The 17,965-nt window shown below is 39.3% G+C and overlaps 1 long non-coding RNA gene across 1 annotated transcript; it reads left to right on the forward strand.

The window, feature by feature from the left end:
• Positions 1-3,885: 3,885 nt before the first annotated feature.
• Positions 3,886-7,188, forward strand: LOC140693589 (uncharacterized). The gene is made up of 4 exons (XR_012069352.1): positions 3,886-3,960; positions 5,192-5,250; positions 5,972-6,166; positions 6,913-7,188. It is a non-coding gene; the product is annotated as an uncharacterized lncRNA (long non-coding RNA).
• The last annotated feature ends 10,777 nt before the right edge of the window (positions 7,189-17,965 follow it).

The raw sequence follows: 17,965 nt of genomic DNA on the forward strand, positions 1-17,965 counted from the left end.
CTGTCTGAGAGTTCCTTTACTGGCAGCAGAGTGTTCGTAGGCAGAGTTAGAAAGTTACCTGGTCTGAGAAGCCGAATTTGCCCGCAGCTGGGAATTGGCAGAAGAGTCTGTTATGGAAGGAAAGCTTTAGGATTATCTGGTAGCAGAGTTCTGGGATCCAAACCCCGGGAAACCTCAGCTTTTGTAGAGTATGTTCTGTAACAATAGGCTATAGGATAATTTTTACACTTGTTATAGGATGTAGAGTTGGGGAAAGGCTTAAAAGTGCAAGAACCTTAAAAGAGAATCTCCGAATATTTTAAAGAAGACAGTTCTCAGAATGAGAGCTTTTCTGGAAAAGACTAGCTCTTCACTTCACAGGGGAAGCAGGGAGCAGGTGTAACTGCACTTACGGTAACTTCAAAGGTAAACCTTACCCTCCCACTTAGCTGTTTCCTGGTGTAGGTTCATCTCCCACATCTGTAGTTTTAGACCTGATGTGTCATTTTCTGGTACTCCATTCTGCTTCTTAGTGAGAGACTGACCCAAAGTCACATAGCAATTGAAAAATTGCGCAAAGGTCTTTATTGTTAAAAATGTAGACCTGTGGCAGGGTGCTGCATTTGCAATTGACTTTCAGTACAGAGAACACTGAAAAGAATGCAGTGTTATTTCTTTTTTTATTCCTTTAAGCCTTTGAATAGAAGGTTTTCTTTGCAGAGTTTCTGGAGTACATCAGAACAAGCAGGAACTAAAATAGCTTTAAGAAATCTCCAGTATAGACGTTGCTTATAGTGTGGTATCTGTCTTATGTTAATTCTTTAAAGCAGGAAGTTGTAACTCTCAATTTCTTAAGCAAATATAAACATTCTTGACTCTTATTGACATTCTTTGTGGGGTGAAGCTGCTTTTGCTTCCATTCTGAGCATTGAAAGGCCTTCTATGATACTTCTACCAGTCCTCAGTATTTTATTTTCCCTCTGTTGTGAACTTGTTTTTAAATTTGAAGCAGATATAAATATCATTAACTTGCTACATATGTAGATATTCAGTGTTACATAGTCAGAAAGTTTGTGTATATCACACGTATCTACATAATTCCCCCCTTTCCAACTGTGTTCCTGATGAAAGGATGGTGGGAAATGGCATTATGGGCATATGTCTTACAGTACACAGTGTTTCCCCTGTTCCCTCTACCATATCTGGATGTTCTTTCATCTTTCAGCTTCTAGACTTACTTGCTCTTTTTCTTAAGCCAGGTGTATCTCATCCCCCTGCACACACACACATGTGTACACACACACACATTCTACCGTAGGGAGTAGCATGCACCATCCAATTCTCCCACTCCAGCTCTGGACCCATCCACTGGAGGCAGTGTCTTGCACGAATTCATTTGTAAGTTGCTTTTTAAAACTCGAGTGGTCAGGAATTAGGACTGATATCCACACCTACTAGGCAGGCCCTGAAGGACAACTTCTATGGTTAATGCCAGGTTATCTTAATGTTTGACTACCTGGGTTTCATGTCTTCCTGTGCCACCTGTGTGACCCATGATTCCCACATTTCTGTCTCCTGCTAGAATTTTTCTCTCCAACTCTGGACTCTTACAATCTTCTACTGATTTGACACCTTCAATTGAAACTCTGATATCTTAAAAGCAACATGTGTAAAAACTGAGCCCTTTGTTCTCCTACCCCCCAAACTGGTTCTTCCTGCAACCTCCCCCATTCAGTTAGTGGAAACTTAATCCATCCAGCTGCTTGGGTTAAAAAGCTTAGAGTTACTCTGACTTTCACTGACATACCACATGAATTCTGTCAATAGATCTGGTTTAACACTGCCTTTAAACCATATCCAGAACCCAGCCACTTCTCACCATGGCTCCTGCCTCGACTGCTGCTTCCCTGCCCTGAGCCACTGTCCTCTCCTCCTGCACAGCCCTTTTCAGAGGCTTCCCACCTTTCATCTCTGACCCGTTTTGACTATTCTCACCCGGCAGTCAAGTGAGCCTCGAAAACCTAAGTTAGATAGTGTCGTCCTTCTGCAGTGCCTCCCCATTTCACTCTGGGTAAAAGCCACAGTCCTTACAACGTCCTCCAAGGCCATGAAGGACCTGCACTGACCCTTCTCCGCAGCTCCAGCCGTGTCCCCATTCTGGAACATGTGAGGTGTGCGCTGCCCTTGGTGATGGTTATTCCGTCCACCTGGGACTTCTTACCTCCAAGTCTTAGTTCTAACCTCAGTCCTCAGTGTGGCCTGCTCTGGTATTTAATACAACATCACCCTCATCCCATACCCTCAACTCTCTTTACCTTGCCCTTTTTTGATTTTTCCATGGTTCCTCTTTCCTAACATGCCACCTCCTCTGCTGCTCTGTTGTGTGAATTGTCATCTCCACCCCCATCCCAGCTAGACTCCAACCAAGCTCCGTGAGGACAGGAATTTTGTTTTGTTTATTGATCTATTCCAAGTGCCTAGACTAGTCCTGGGTACATAGTAGGCAGTCAAAAATTATTTGCTGAATAAATTTAAAGACTATTTTAAAAATGAATCATCCTTTCAGGAACGGGTGAGGATCGGAAGCTTCATGAAGGAAAATGGTGCAGTAAATATTGATATTTGCCTGTTGTTCTTTGTGTGATATATATATGTGTTTTAGTCTTAATTTGGTATCCCAGTTTCTTAATTTAATAGCTGTATTAAGGTGTAATTTACAGGCCATAAAATTCACACATTATAATTGTACAAGTCAGCCATTTTATCTATTTCTAGATTTGTGCAACTTTGTCCTCATAAAGTCCCCTTGTGTCCGTCCATATGCAGTTTGCCCTCCCCTCAGTGGCACCCTGATTTTATTTCTTTTTTTTTTTTGGCAATCACATCTCAAACGGATAATTTACACAGCAGTACTAATATAGCTTTGCACTTTTTGAAATGACACACTTAAATATGAAATTAGCGGTCATTGCTGAATGTAGGTAGCAGTATCCGACATTGGTGAAAAGAATGGACTTGAGTGTCAGACTGGCTGCAGTCTTACCCAGCTCCACCATTTACCAAGTTACCCAAATTATTTTCTGCCTCAAGCTCTTTATCTGTTATATGGGGGTAATAATAGCAGCTTACAGAGTTGTTGTGAGGATTAAGCAAACAGGGAAAAAAAATTTAGTATAGTGGCCTGCTTATGTTATTACCTAAGAAATGGGCTTATGTTATTACCTAAGAAATAGCCTTGCAGGTAGAGGGCAAAATTCAAATCAGTTTCTAAAGTATGTGTAAAATATGATCCAGTTCCTGCCTGGTTTGTAAACACGTATGCCTACTGAAGAATTTAAAAGCAGGCTAATTTCCAACAGAAAAGATCATTTCTCAGCATTTCTTTCAAAGATAGCTGCAAAATCACTTTTACTAAATGTTCCATGCCCAACTCTTACAGAAATTTGACACCACGGACGTAATTATCTACATTTTTGTTAAAATGATTCTGACCATCAGGAAGTGTTCTCAATTATATTTTAGCCTTTATTTTGAGAAATACTGTGAGACTTCTTCTAAATTAATGGGTGGGGGCATTCATTGTAGCTCTTGTAGCCTGATAAGCCTGCACTAAATTATCTTTTTTTAACTTTTAATTAAAGTAATAAATTAATTTTTTGCTGGGGGGTGGTAATTAGGTTTTTATTTATTTATTTTATTTTTAGAAGAAGTACTGGGAATTGAACCCAGGCCCTTGGGCATGCTAAGAACATGATCGTCCACTTGAGCTATACCCTCCCCCCTAAATTATCTTAAATAAGGTCTTTTTCTCTGTTTTGTTAATTTATGTACAGATGCGCAAAGCAGGGTCATCAGAAGCCTCTCAATCACGAAGATGATAATAGTGAAAAACATTGCGCAGTGACAGTGAATCCTTGGCATATGAAGAAAGATTGTAAAGTCCTGAATGAATTAAGAAGGTATTGTTACATTAACATACGTGTAAGCATGGCTCTCTTACCTTTATTTTTCACTTTATAATGAAGATAATCCCCAACCGTCACAGTTGCTTTGTTTGATAGAGGCCATATCTAAACCCTTTTCTGCAAGTTTTTTAATTAAGAAAGAGCAGCTAATTTATCAGAAGTGTGAATGGTGTAATCTGGTCTGTCTAGTATGGTAGCCACGAGCCACATGTGGCTATTGTGAATTGAGATGTTCTATAAGTGGAAAATACATAATAGATTTTCAAGACTTCGTACAACAAAAATAATGTAAAATATTATTAATAAGTTTTAAAAGTGTCAATCACACTTTTGAAATGATAGTGTATTGGATATTTTGGGATAAATGTAATTATTACTGGAATTAATTTCACTTATTGCTTTTTATTTTCTAAATGGAATTACTGGAAAATTGTGACTTGCACTATGTTTCTATTGAGAGTGCTGGCTTCTAACTTATTGCAAATAATATGAAAAGAAAACTTTGATTAAAAATTTTGTAATTGAGTCGTTGATTTACATCATATTAGTTTCAGGTGTACAAAATAGAGGCTCAACATTTTCATAGATTATATTCCATTTAAAGTCACCATAAAATAATGGCTATATTTCCCTGTGCTGTATGATACAGCCCTGTAACCTATCCATTTTATACGTAGTACTTTTTACCTCTCAATCCCCTAACCCCTTCCTGCCTCCCCTCTTCTCCTTCTCCCCATTGGTAACCACAAGTCTGTTCTGTGTACCTGTGAGTCTATTTCTGTTTTATTATAGTCATTAATTTGTTTTATTTTTTAGATATACATATAAGTTAATACATAGAATATTTGTTTATCTTTCTCTGACTTATTTCACTTAGCATAATACCCTGTAGGTCCATCCATGTTATTGAAAATGGCATTATTTTATTTTTTAATGGCTGAACAGTATTCCATTTGTGTGTGTGTTCATGGTATGTATATATGTGTGTGTATATATATGTATACATGTATATATACATATATATATATATATAATATACCACAACTTCTTTATCCAGTCATCTGTCAGTGAACATTTGGGTTGTTTCAGTGTCTTGGCTATTTTAAATAGTGCTGCTGTGAACATTGGGGTGCATGTGTCTTTTTGAATTAAATTTTTCTCCAAACATATACCCATGAATGGGATTGCTGGATCACACGGAAGTCTATTTTCATTTTTTTATGGAACCTCTCTTCTGTCCTCCATAGAGGCTGCACCAATTTACATTCCCACCAATCGAGTAGGAGGGTTCCTTTTTCCTTAAAAGGTAAAAAATTCTCTACATTTACCTACCTTCCTTTCAGTTTAGGACACAGTTTGACAAAAACCAGATAGAATTTAATAGGAGTAAATACAGTATTTATTTTGAATGTCCATGCATTATGGATAGATATGTTATTGATGAGTTGGTTCCCTATTTTTGTAGGTGCAGATGTTTTTATAGCTTCACAGACATTTCAGTCTTGCAGAGAGGAAAATTTCTTTTTATTTTGCTGAACTTGTCCGGGTGTCTTTATCGGACTTGGTCCAGGCCTGCAGAGGTGAATACACATCCAAACCTGAACCATTTGAATGTCTGCAAGATATTAAGAGTCTAGAATATCAGATCTGGACTGTAACTCTGGTAAATGACATCAGTGACTGGACTCAAGAAAACTCCATTTGAGGACAAAACCTTTCATAAGCCAAAAAGGCTTTGAAATTGTGGCAAAGCCAGAGACTTTTGTGCACCACTTATGGCCACAAACCCATGAGGACAACCACAGGCCTTCTGGAGTGCCAAGGAAATTCCATGTGAGGAGTCCAGCACTCACAGGAATCCAACAAGTCCCTGTCTGCCAGAACACTTTCATTGCTACTGTGCTGTTTTGAGTAAATGTCTTTTCATCAGGTTCAAATTGGTTTGTTGTTATTTTTTTGCATAAAAAAACAACTTCTTGTTCCCTGGTGAAAGTAAAAGCCTAACATTTTCTGATTTCTTTTGACAGAGAAAACATGAGCCTGTGGATCTAACCTCATCTGTGATGGTCTGCAGCTGGGAGCAACCAGATCAGTGTCAGTCCCCTTGCAGCCATTGGCTGGGAGCCTGCATGTTCCTTGGAATGGTATTTGAAACATGTCACACTAGCCGTGCCTTCGCTGTGGGCTGGGAGGCGAGTCACTCAGAATCTGCATTATGGAATGTATGTTTCAGATCTACAGTTAGGAGATCTTTTTTAATAGCCAGAGAATATAGTCATAAATATATCTATTAATGTATTTATGCAAGAACATTTTTAAAGATTTTTTTATTATAAAAAGTTTCCCCCCAAAATTGAAAATGAAAGAACAATGGAATTAAAAATCATCTGTACCTTAATTATACATAAAGAATCATAAAATCCTTCTAAACTTTTTTTGTTCAAATGAAGATATTTTTCCCTTCCAAAAAGGAAAATTATCATTTCACATTTTTTTACTTTCTCCTTTTATTATATATTCCATATCAATAAATATAAATCTTTTAAATCCCTTTTAATGGCTGTTTAACACTATATTGAACAGATATGTAAATAGTCCTAGGTTTCAGAAATTTAAAAAATTGTCATTACAATACCACTGCAAAGAATATTTTGGTGTTTCTATTTTTAGTTACTAATTTGGACTAAAAATTAACAAGTTTGCTTTTCTTCATCTAAAACATTGGTTATTTTATGAAGGAACTGTAAGGATTTTAAATAACTTTTCAGTAATTTCAACAAAGAAATTATCTTTAAGGCAAAAATGTATGATGGATTGCAAATCTATTTTTATTATATCTTCACTTTTACCAGTGTGACATATGTGTGTGTTTACACAAGTGCTTTAACTACCAGCAACGTAAGAAAAATCTGTGTACTAAAAATGTGAAAATACTTTCCCGGTTTGTGTTTTCATTCTCCCAATGTAGGTTTTGGATGACAAGCTTGTATTTGCAAAAGTACACCCCCTGTGGGAGGTGTTCTGTACATACGCTGAGATACTGCACATAATATTGCCTCTGAAGCCCAATGATCTGAAAACCCGGTCCTCAGCCTTTGATAACTTGAGATGTTTTATGAAAGTCCTCCAAGTGGATGAAAGTATCAACAACCGGAACAAGAGCTTTTCTTTGCCCTATTTGAGAAGAGCTCCGTGAATGACTTTTATATTCAGCATAGAGATACATTCTCCAATCCAACCACCAGAAACCGCATTGTAAGTCTAAACCGAGTTTAGCTGCTGTCTTGGGGGTGATTTAGAACCTGCTGTTGAATTATCAGTGATTTGGTTTGGTTGGTTTGATTTGGTTTTTAAAAGCTGCCCATAAAAAGGAAAAAAGAGAAAGAAAAGAAATATGCCTACAGATTCCTGTTAGGATAGTAAACAGTGGCTGGTTAGTTACCTTGTATAAACCACAAGCTCTCTTAGAACATTTTTAGGTTTACTTCATCCTTTCTCAGATCAAGTATCAAGTAAGGGACAGTGTTAAAAAAAATTCAGGATTAACAGGTTTGTGAGCTCCAGGATTTGCAAGGCAGCTTTCCCACCCCATGGTGTAAGTCAAATGGCAGAATTGAAATAAAGCACCTCATGTCTCCTCCGGTGTTAACAGGAAAAGGCTAATCTTCTTGACCTTGTTTCTTCCTGGGTAAAATGAAGATAATATATCAGGAGGCGACAAGCTCATTTAAGGCAGGAAGCATGTTGTTTTGTTCACTGCTGAATCTCAGGCACTGGGAAGGCTGAGTTTAACGAGCGAATGAATGAACGAACTGTACTTCCCCCACAGTTACCATGTGGGACAGTGAGGATTAGAAGCTAAGAGCATAGACTCTAGAGGGGAGGGCACAGCTCAAGTGATGGGGCGCATGCTTAGCAAGCATAAGGTCCTGGGTTCAGCCCCCATCACGTCCTCTAAAATAGACATATAACACTAATTACCTCCCCTCCCCCACCAGAATTACCTTATTATCTCCCCACCACCAAAAAAAAAAAAAAGAGAAGTGGCCAAGAGCGTAGACTCAAGCTGGAACACCTGTGTTGGTTTCTCGCTGTCGACCTTGTAAATGTCATTTACCCTCTGTGTCTATCAAGTTCCTCACCAATAAAATGGGGATAATTGTAGTACCAACCTCGTAGAGATGCTATGGGGATTAATGAATCTGTGTCAGTGATACAACAGCCCTGGCTTATATTAAGTACTATGCATCTGTCAGCTCTTTTCATAATTACTGACAGATGTTATTATCGACAAAAGACGTATTAGTTCTTTGAAAGAGAAATGCATGTTAGACCATTTCATTTATCACTTTCTGTAATTCAGGCTTTTCCCTCTGAAATAACATTTTATGTCTGTGCACTAGAAAGCCACAGGGCTTTCCAAATTTCATCTGTCTGGGTTCTTGTCATGATGGCAATACTGCAGATTGCTGACATTTTTTAGGGACTCCGTCTGAGATGACAGCAACCCCTCAAATTTACGAGCGCTTCTCTAACTGATAACATCTCGCTAGAAATGAAGTTTTTATAATGTAACAGCTTCAGATGCTTAATGATGCCATAAATGCAAGGATGTTATATCTAAGCTCTTTAAATAAATCTTGTCATTGAAATAAAGGAAATACTATATTATAGCCCTCTATGACTTTGTTATCTTTGCTATCTGTTTATCTGACTCTCTAAGACCAAAGAAAGCAAATACTAAGATTGATCATTACTACTGTGTGGTACACGTATTTGTGGATGAAGACAATATTGAAATGCACTGTTTAAGATATTAAAATGGACATTAAACAGCTTCTTGATGCACATGCATGAACAGAACAGGGAGCTGGGTGCAGGGAGCAGACACTGAGCTTCCTGGATTAGAGACCCAGCTTAGCAGTCCAGCCCAGCAGTCCACATGTTTCATATTTATGTCCCAGCAAAATTAGCAGTGAGAGTCTTAAATGAACTTTGGGGACACTTGCAAACAGCTGTCATGATTACTAATGTGGGACCCCAGGATTCTACAGTGTTTAGTTGGCATCTGTGCATAACCAGTTCTTTTCCACTAAAGCTTCTTGTAATTGCTGGTCCCACATCCAGGTTGAGGAATCATCTCATGTGGTGTTTGGGAGGGAGGTAAGTGGAGTCAGGACCCATGTTAAGGCTGGGTGGGTAATAATCTGGTGCTAGTACAAGAGAAAGGAAAGTAGGTCAGGTGGGAAGGAGAATGACTGGATTTAAACTTTGTTTCTTGAGTAAGCTAAATATATGACATCATGTCAAGTTACTTTGTTGTTTATATTCCATTTGCTGTCACCAAATAACTACTGAATTGTGGGGACAAAAATGCCTGGGTTTTAGAATTGACCCTGCCCCTAACCTGCCAGAGTCCAGGTTCCTCTGGGTGCCCAAAGAGGGGGCTGGACCATCAGGTGTCCCTCCACTGCAGCAGTTTGGGCACTTGGGTGGCCTAGATTTTTGCTGTGGAAGACTGGCCCGGTTGTAGGACATTAAGCATCTGCAAGGTGGTCCCAGGACTGTGACATCTAAGCGTTCCTTTCCACCCACGTTTGCAAATGACCCTCAAGGGGTTAATATTAATCCTGGGTGAGAATTATGAAAAATTATATGGTACCTCCATCCCTCCTGGCAAGTGAGGGCCCCTTATTTACAAATGACCATGAAGTATTAGCACCAGATTTTATCAACAGAACATGTGAACATTTTGTGACAGTGACACTCACCTGTTTGCTTCTGATTCCCAGTGCCACTTCAACCTCCATCAGAGGACTTCAGCTGCCCCAGCGATCAGGGCCTTCTGTACAGGGAATGGGCTCCTCCTCGAAGCACAGACAAGCAGCAGCCCTTAGGTCTCATCAGGTGAGCTGTTGTGGAGAGCACTCCAGTGGGAAGGGCTCAGGGTTGTCCTCATGGCATCTGAGTGTGACAGTCCTCCAAGAGTGTTAACAACCAGGAAGCTCACAGGAGCTCTGAACTTCGTTGCCCCAAGTTTTTACTGTAGGCTTTATTACAAAGCCATGATTTATTGGGTCACTACCGACATGGCTAACCCAAACCCTAACTGTAAGTCAAACCTTTCCTTAGCCCTAAACTTTGAGCCCCTTCCTCTCCTGGTGGCCACTCACTTGTCACAAAGCTTAAAGCCCCACTCCTCTAACCACATGGTTGGTGTCTCTGGCTGGCCAGTCCCCATCCTGAGTCATCTCATGAACACAAGCCATCCAAGGTTCCACCATGAATAGCATAGACACTCCTATCTTGGGAAATTTGGAAGCTTTAGCGGTTGCTGCCTAGGAACTGGGAAAAAAGACCTACCAAATTCTTCATTAAATAGGAGTAAATGTTATATTTCATTTAAATTATAAAATAAGAGAGAAATTCTCACTGCTTTTCTGTATCTGCTGTTCGACACCGTTTCACTACACCACGTGATTGTAATGTCGTGCTCAGCATGTGTCTTCTCAGAGCACCAGCGCTGGCTGCTCCCCGGGAGCTTATGCTGTTTGGGCAAGGCTGCTGGGGGGATACAGGCCAAGGACAACCGAGAAAACAAAAATAATCGGGCAAATAAGGAAACAATGTCAGATTGAAATGAAGAAATAACACAGTGTTGAGATGGGAGTCTTGGGGGGAAGTGAGTTAAGAAAGTTATCTTTGAGTAGGTTACATGTGAGCTGAGATGGTGAAAAGGAGGCTGGAATTTGAAGATCTGGGAAAAGTCACCCATGGAATAGAGGCAGCTTGTCTATTGGCCCTGAGGCACAAATGTGCTCAGCAGGTTTGAGGAGATACTGGAGCCAGCGCTGGTGAGAGTGATGAGACGCGAGGTTTAGAAGGGCATCAGGAGCACGGAAAGGAGTGTAGACTCTAAGCGCAGTGAGAAGCAGTCATGATAGCTTAAGCACTAAAGTAATTTTCTCTCATTCACATTTTGCAAAGATAATGTGGAGAATGTATAGCAGGGACTCAGGAAGCAGGGAGGCCAGGTAGGAAGCTCTTGGATTGGGCCAGATGAGAGATGGTGGGAGCCAATGAGGAATGCGTTTGGGGAGTGGGGCTGACAGGATGCAGTTATGGGCTGGCTGTGGATGGTTAGGAGAAGAGGAGGGTCAAGGTAGCCCCAGGTCGGTCTGGAGCCAGGTGTCTGTTCTTTCTTTTCTCAGTGCCCCATGCAGTTGCCCATCTACTTGGGCAAACCTCTTAATCTTCAAAGTGAGGGTTTTAAAACACTGAAGTCTATTTGTTGTTTCACATTTTATGGAAAGATTCAAACATGTACAGAAATAGAGAGAACAGTACAGCCAGCCTGCCTGTATCAGTCACCCAGCTCCAGAATTATAAACTCAGAGTCACTGTTGTTGCATCTTTCATCTCCATCTCCTCCCCTCCCCCACAATGGGGTCATTTTGAAGACAATCCTACATAGCTTAACCTTTCATTAGTGAAATGACAAGGTCTCTTTCAAATAAAATTGGAATATTCTTTTTTTTAGGGTTACAAAATAATTCCCTGCTTGTCACAAAAATACACTTTTAAGTAGTTTTGGGGTTGAAATCAAGATCCAGACAAGATTCAGACATTGCAGCTAGCATATCTCTCAAGTGTGTTCTAATCTATAATTTTCCTGTTTATCATTTTCCTTGAAATTGCTGAGGGGTTTCTCTATTTCCTGTTTGGCTGATTTCATTCTCCCCTATGGTGTTAGACTTGTTTCTCCATCCTATGTATTGGCTTTAGCTAAGTGATTTAATCCTCCCCTAAAAGCTTGGTCTGATTGAGGTTCAACTTTGTGCAAAAATATTTTTTATGTTAAGTTTTGTACTCCTGTCATAAGGTACATAATATTACAGTTGACTCTCTTTTTTGTGATGACAGCAGCCAAAAATGATTGTCACCCGGGATCATTATTTCATAAGGAATTTTATTTCATGTGGTCATACTCTAATTTCCTCCCTCAATTATCAGCAGGATCAGTCACGAAGAGGCACTTTCTCCTTAACACGGGTTATCCTTTAGAACACAGTTTTAAAGGAGGATATTTGTTAATATGTAAATATTTAAAATTGATAATTTTTTTTTCTTTTTAATTTTTTTTTCTAATGGAGGTACTGAAGATTGAATCTAGGACCTTATGCATGCTGAGCACACACTCTGCCACTGAGTGTACCCAATCCCAGTTGAGATTCATATTTATTTGATATCTTCCTTCTGTTATTTTTGTTTTGTGTTATACAGAATTTGAAGGCAGGGCAATGGGTTTGACCGCTTTTTAATCATTCTTTATGGGCTTTTGGGGTTTGTGTGTGTGTTTGTGTTTGTAAAGAAAACAATTTTCCCACTATTTTAAGTATGTATTGCTAAGGCAATTATGTTGATCTTTTCCCTGCTCCTGGTCCATGTATTCCCTTGTTACTTCCCACTAGTGGCCCCTTGAGCTCTGTGACAAGACTAGCATGTCGTTAATCCATGTGGAAGGAGATCTGAAGAGATTTATTCAAGGAGATGAAATTTGTAGACAATGTATTGGAAAGTATTGTGAAAGTTGTTCGTTAAGAGAAGGTCTGAGGTTGAATTGTTAAGTGCACAGAAATCTAAGCTATGAACTACCAAGACAATTATTAACTCCAGGAAAACAAAGTAGGGAAGAAAAGGTAAGACTAGCACAAATTGCTACAGCTTTGAATAGTCTGTACAGAGTAATAATAATGTAAATCAAGGATACTGAGCTGATGAAAATTATAATGTAACTGTATTAAAAGGTTGGAAGAAAGAAGGTTTGGGTATGTAGATGAGATGGGGTTTGAAAGAGATCTGAACCCTCATTTTCCAAAATAGAAAGTTAAATAGGTGATACATAAAGCTGAAAAAGTTATTAGGCTGTGTTACAAGGATATTAGTCAGAGAAAGGGAGTAAGTATTCCAAGAGTCAGCAGTAGGAGCTGAACGTGGTTGTTTCTGGCCAGGAAATGGGGCAGTTGTTGGGAACTGCTCCTTTTTACAATCGGTGTTCGAGAACTGTTTGACTCTTTATTGAATGTATGGCATTAGTTTGATAAAAAGAAATCAAAGCTGAATTTTGAAAAATTTATGTTAAGAATTGGGGTGCTTTTGCAGAGAGAGATAACAATCAGCAAAACTACATTTGAAGGGATCCTCATTATTCCTTGCATTTCAGCAAGGACTAGGAGGCAGACATCTGTTTAAGGTTCAAAAATTCTGTCTGACCTTCCTGCCGACTTGTAACCTTTGGAAGTAATGAACTCCCCGTCACTGTAAATATCCAGGCAGAGGCTGCCTGACCAGCTCTCTAACTGTAGCAGGGTGTGTTTACCATTGGGCAGTTAGAGCAGGCAACTTCTAACATTCTTTCAGTTTTGAATTTGGCATTTTCAGGATGGATAGTTGATAAGAATGTATTACAAAAAGCTTAACAAGAAAGTCCAAGACATCTCAAACCCATTGCCAGGGTTTTCTCTGCCAGACACCATCCTAAGCCTGCCACCAGTGAGGCAGGCCACAAAGCCCAGTCACATAAGAATGAACACACTTTGTCGCTCCTATCTGATTTGGCATCAGTCTCAGCCCTTTTCCCCATGGAATGGTCCACGCCCATGTCTCTGACGATGGAGCTGGTCTCACAGCAGCTCTATGAGCACTGGTCCAGCCCAAGGGATTCCTGCGTGAAGTTTTCCAGGATTCCAGGCTATTCTCAGAGCTGAGTCCCCCTTAGGCTAAGCCCACGGAACTCATCTTAGCTCCAGACTGAGCCGGAAGCCTCAGAGAGAACTCAGAGCTGAGGAAATCCACAGGTTTTACCCAGCACTGCCGAATCATCAGTGAGCCAGTTGAGGGAAGGATCAGCAACAGCAAGACACACCTGAGCTGCCGTCTCATTGTTCCACCTCATCCCTAAACCCTCTGTGTCTGCCTGTCTGTGTCGGTCTCCCTTTTAGGATCAGCCTGGCACCACTTCATGCCCTGCCTCCTTTCTTCTAATCTTGCCTCCCTGGCCTGTTCCATCTACTCCAGATTAACTGAGAAAAGGTTTTAAAACCTAGGAACAACAGACGTGCTAGATACAAAGAATACAGGGCAATGTCTTCCTCAGCCACATCCCTCCTGCCCTCTCCCATTCCCTCAATGTCAATGAGTTTTATAAATATTTTGTCAGACAGACATTGCACTTGCAGTTGTTATCATTATCAGCCATTTCCTTATTATCTGTGGTTTATGATGCATTTGCTCCAGGGACTTTCCCGAGATAAGGCAGGAGCAGATGACTGAGCCACTTGTTGATGTCCACTTGTGTCAAGCCTGTTAAGAATGATTTTTGGGGGGATTTGTTGAATGTGCCAGACTGTCCAGTGAGTGGTGATGATCCCCTGCATCTGCTCTCGAGTTGGCCTCATCCCCTCCTTTGCTCTGTTCTCATTTATCTCTCTTCAGCAGGTGAGCCAGTGATCTGTACTTCTATGATACATAAAACACTTCTTATTTCATGGTAGAATTTGGGGGCTGCTATGAAAACGGATATGTTTTAAGAGTGAATTGAGTCGGAGGTTTAAAATTAAAGCCCCCTTGATTTAGAATCAGAAATTAATATGATGGAGGGAGGGTATAGCTCAGTGGTAGAGTGCATGTCTAGCATGCATGAGGTCCTGGGTTCAATCCCCAATGCCTCCATTTAAAAACAAATAAATAAACCTAATTATGCCCCCCAAAAAAGAAAAAATAAATTAACATGAGGATGAAGCTACAGAGTGATTATTTGTGTCTTCTGAAACTTCCTTCTGTCTTTCTGCAGGAAATTCTAAGGAGAGAAGTTCGGAATCTACTTTGCTTGGCTGGGCTATTACACTCAGATGCTCCTCATGGCAGCAGTCGTGAGGGTGACTTGCTTTCTGTGTGGATATTTTAATCAAAATAACTGTACCTGTGGGTAACTTGTCTTTATTCCTTCTTACCGTGCTTACTTAACTTAGAATGACATTCTCCAGGAGCATCCATGTTGCTGCAAATGGCCCTATATTGTCAGTTTATATGGCTGAGTAGTATTCCATTGTATAAATATACCACTTCTTTAGCCAGTCCTCCGCTGATGGACATTTAGGCTATATCCATGTCTTGGCTACTGTAAATAGTGCTGCTATGAACATTGGGATGCAGGTGTCATCCTGAAGTAGGGTTCCTTCAGGATACATGCCCAGGAGCAGGATTCATAGGTCATATGGCAAGTCTATTCCTAGACATTTGAGGGAACTCAATACTCTTTTCCACAGTGGCTGCACCAAACTGCATTCCCACCAGAAGTGTAGGAGGTTCCCCTTTCTCCACAGCCTCTCTAGCATTTGTCATTTGTGGATTTTTGAATGATGGCCATTATGACTGGTTTGAGGTGATACCTCATTGTTGTTTTGATTTGCATTTCTCTGATAATTAGTGACATTGAGCATTTTTTCATGTGCCCATTGATCATTTGTATGTCTTCCTTGGTGAATTGCTTGTTTAGGTCTTCTGCCCATTTTTGGTTTAGGTTATTTGGTTGTTTCTTATTAAGTCATTTGAGCTGCTTATATATTCTGGAGATCAAGCCTTTGTCAGTTTCATTTGCAAAAATTTTCTCCCATTCTGTAGGTTGTCTTTTTTTTACATATGGTGTCCTTTGCTGTGCAGAAGCTTGTAAGTTTCTTTAGGTCCCATTTGTTTATTCTTGCTTTTATTTCTATTGCTTGGGTAGACTGCCCTAAGGGAACATTTCTGAGATGTATGTCAGATATTTTGCCTGTATTTTCTTCTAGGAGGTTTATTGTATCTTGTCTTATGTTTATCTTGCTGAAGAGACTGTCTTTATTCCATTGTATATTCTTCCCTCCTTTGTCGAAGATTAGTTGACCAAAAGTTTGTGGGTTCATTTCTGGGCTCTCTATTCTGTTCCATTGGTCTATATGTATGTTTTTGTACCAATACCATGCTGTCTTGATGACTGTAACTCTATAGTATTGTCTGAAGTCTGGGAGAGTTATTCCTCCAGGCTCTTTCTTTTTTTTCTTCAGTAATACCCTGGAATTTCTATGTCTTTGATGGTTCCATATAAATTTTATTGTGATTTGTTCTAGTTCTATGAAATATGTCTTGAGTAATTTTACAGGGATTGCATTAAATCTGTATATTGCCCTGGGCAGTGTGACCATTTTAACAATATTGATTCTTGCAATCCAAGAGCATGGGATACCTTTCCATTTTTTAAAGTCTTCTTCAATTACCTTCACCAATGGTTTATAGTTTTCTGTGTATAATTCTCTCACCTCTGTGGTTAGATTTATTCCTAGAAATTTTATTACTTTGGGTGCTATTTTAAAGTGTTTTATTTCTTTACTTCCTTTTTCTGTTGATTCATCATTAGTGTAAAGAAATGCAACTGATTTTTGAACATTAATCTTGTAACCTGCTACCTTGCTAAATTCTTCGATCAGCTCTAGTAGTTTTGGTGTGGACCTTTTAGGGTTTTCTATATATAGTGTCGTGTCATCTGCATGTAGTGACACTTTTACCTCTTCTTTTCCAATTTAGACCCCTTTTACTTCTCTTACTTGCCTGATTGCTATGGTCAGGACTTCCAAGCTTATGTTGAATAGGAGTGGTGATAGTGGCATCCTTGTCTTGTCCCAGAATTTAGTGAGAAGCTTTTGAGGTTTTCACCATTTAGTGCTATGCTGGCTGTAGGTTTGTCATATATAGCTTTCATGATGTTGAGTTATGTTCCCTCAATACCCACTTTGGTGAGAATTTTTATCATAAATGGGTGTTGAATTTTATCAAAAGCTTTTATGCATCTATTGAGATGATCATGTGGTTTTAGTCCTTTCTCTTGTTGATGTGAAGTATTACATTGATTGATTTGTATATGTTAAACCACCTTTGTGTCCCTGAGATGAACCCCATTTGAGCATGTTGTATAATCTTTTTTATGTGCTGTGGAATTCTATTTGCTAGTATTTTGGTAAGGACTTTTTTGCATCTGTGTTCATCAGTGATATTGGTCTGTAATTCCCTTTATTGGTGGTGTCTTTGCCTGGTTTTGGTATCAGGGTGATTGTGGCTTCATAGAATGAGTTTGGGAATATTCCTTCTTTTCAGTCTTCTGGAAGAGTTTGAGAAGGACTGGTAGGAGTACTTCTTTGTATGTGTGGCAGAATTCCCTGGTGAAGCTGTCCAGTTCTGGATTTTATTTGTAGGGATTCTTTTTTTTATTGTTAATTCGATTTCATTCCTAGTGATCGGTTTGTTCAAGTGGTCAGTTTCTTCTTGATTCAGTTTTAGTGGACTGTATGTTTCCAGAAACTTGTCCATCTCCTCTAGGTTATCCCTTTTTTTATGTAGTTTTTCATGATATTCTCATATGATATTCTATATTTCTATGTTATTTGTTGTAATTTCTCCATTTTCCTTTCTTATTTTGCAAATTTGTGCTCTCTCTTTTTTCTTCTTTGTGAGTTTGGCCAGAGGTTCTCGATTTTATTTACTCTTTCAAAAAATTGCTTTTGGTTTGATTGATTATTTTCTCTATTACTTTTAATCTCTATTTTATTTATTTCCTCCCAGATCTTAATTATTTCCTTCCTTCTGCTGACTTTTGGGTGTTTTTACTCTTCAGTTTCTAGTTCTTTTAACTGGTGGGTTAGATTTTTTTTATGATATTGTTCTTCTTTTTTGAGGAAGGCCTGTATCACTCTAAACTTTCCTCTTAGCACTGCTTTTGCTTTGTCCCATAAGTTTTTTGTGGTTGTTTTCATTTTCATTTGTCTCAAGGTATTCCTTAATTTCAACTTTGATTTCATCATTGACCCATTTTTTTTTAATACCATGTTGTTTAATCTCTATGCTTTCCTTTTTTTTATGCTTTGTTTCTCTGAAGTTGTTTTCTAGTTTCAATGGCATTGTGGTCAGTAAAGATGCTTGAGATAATTTCTATC

The sequence above is a fragment of the Vicugna pacos genome, unplaced genomic scaffold, assembly GCF_048564905.1.
Source record: "Vicugna pacos unplaced genomic scaffold, VicPac4 scaffold_19, whole genome shotgun sequence".
Lineage (NCBI taxonomy): Eukaryota > Metazoa > Chordata > Mammalia > Artiodactyla > Camelidae > Vicugna > Vicugna pacos.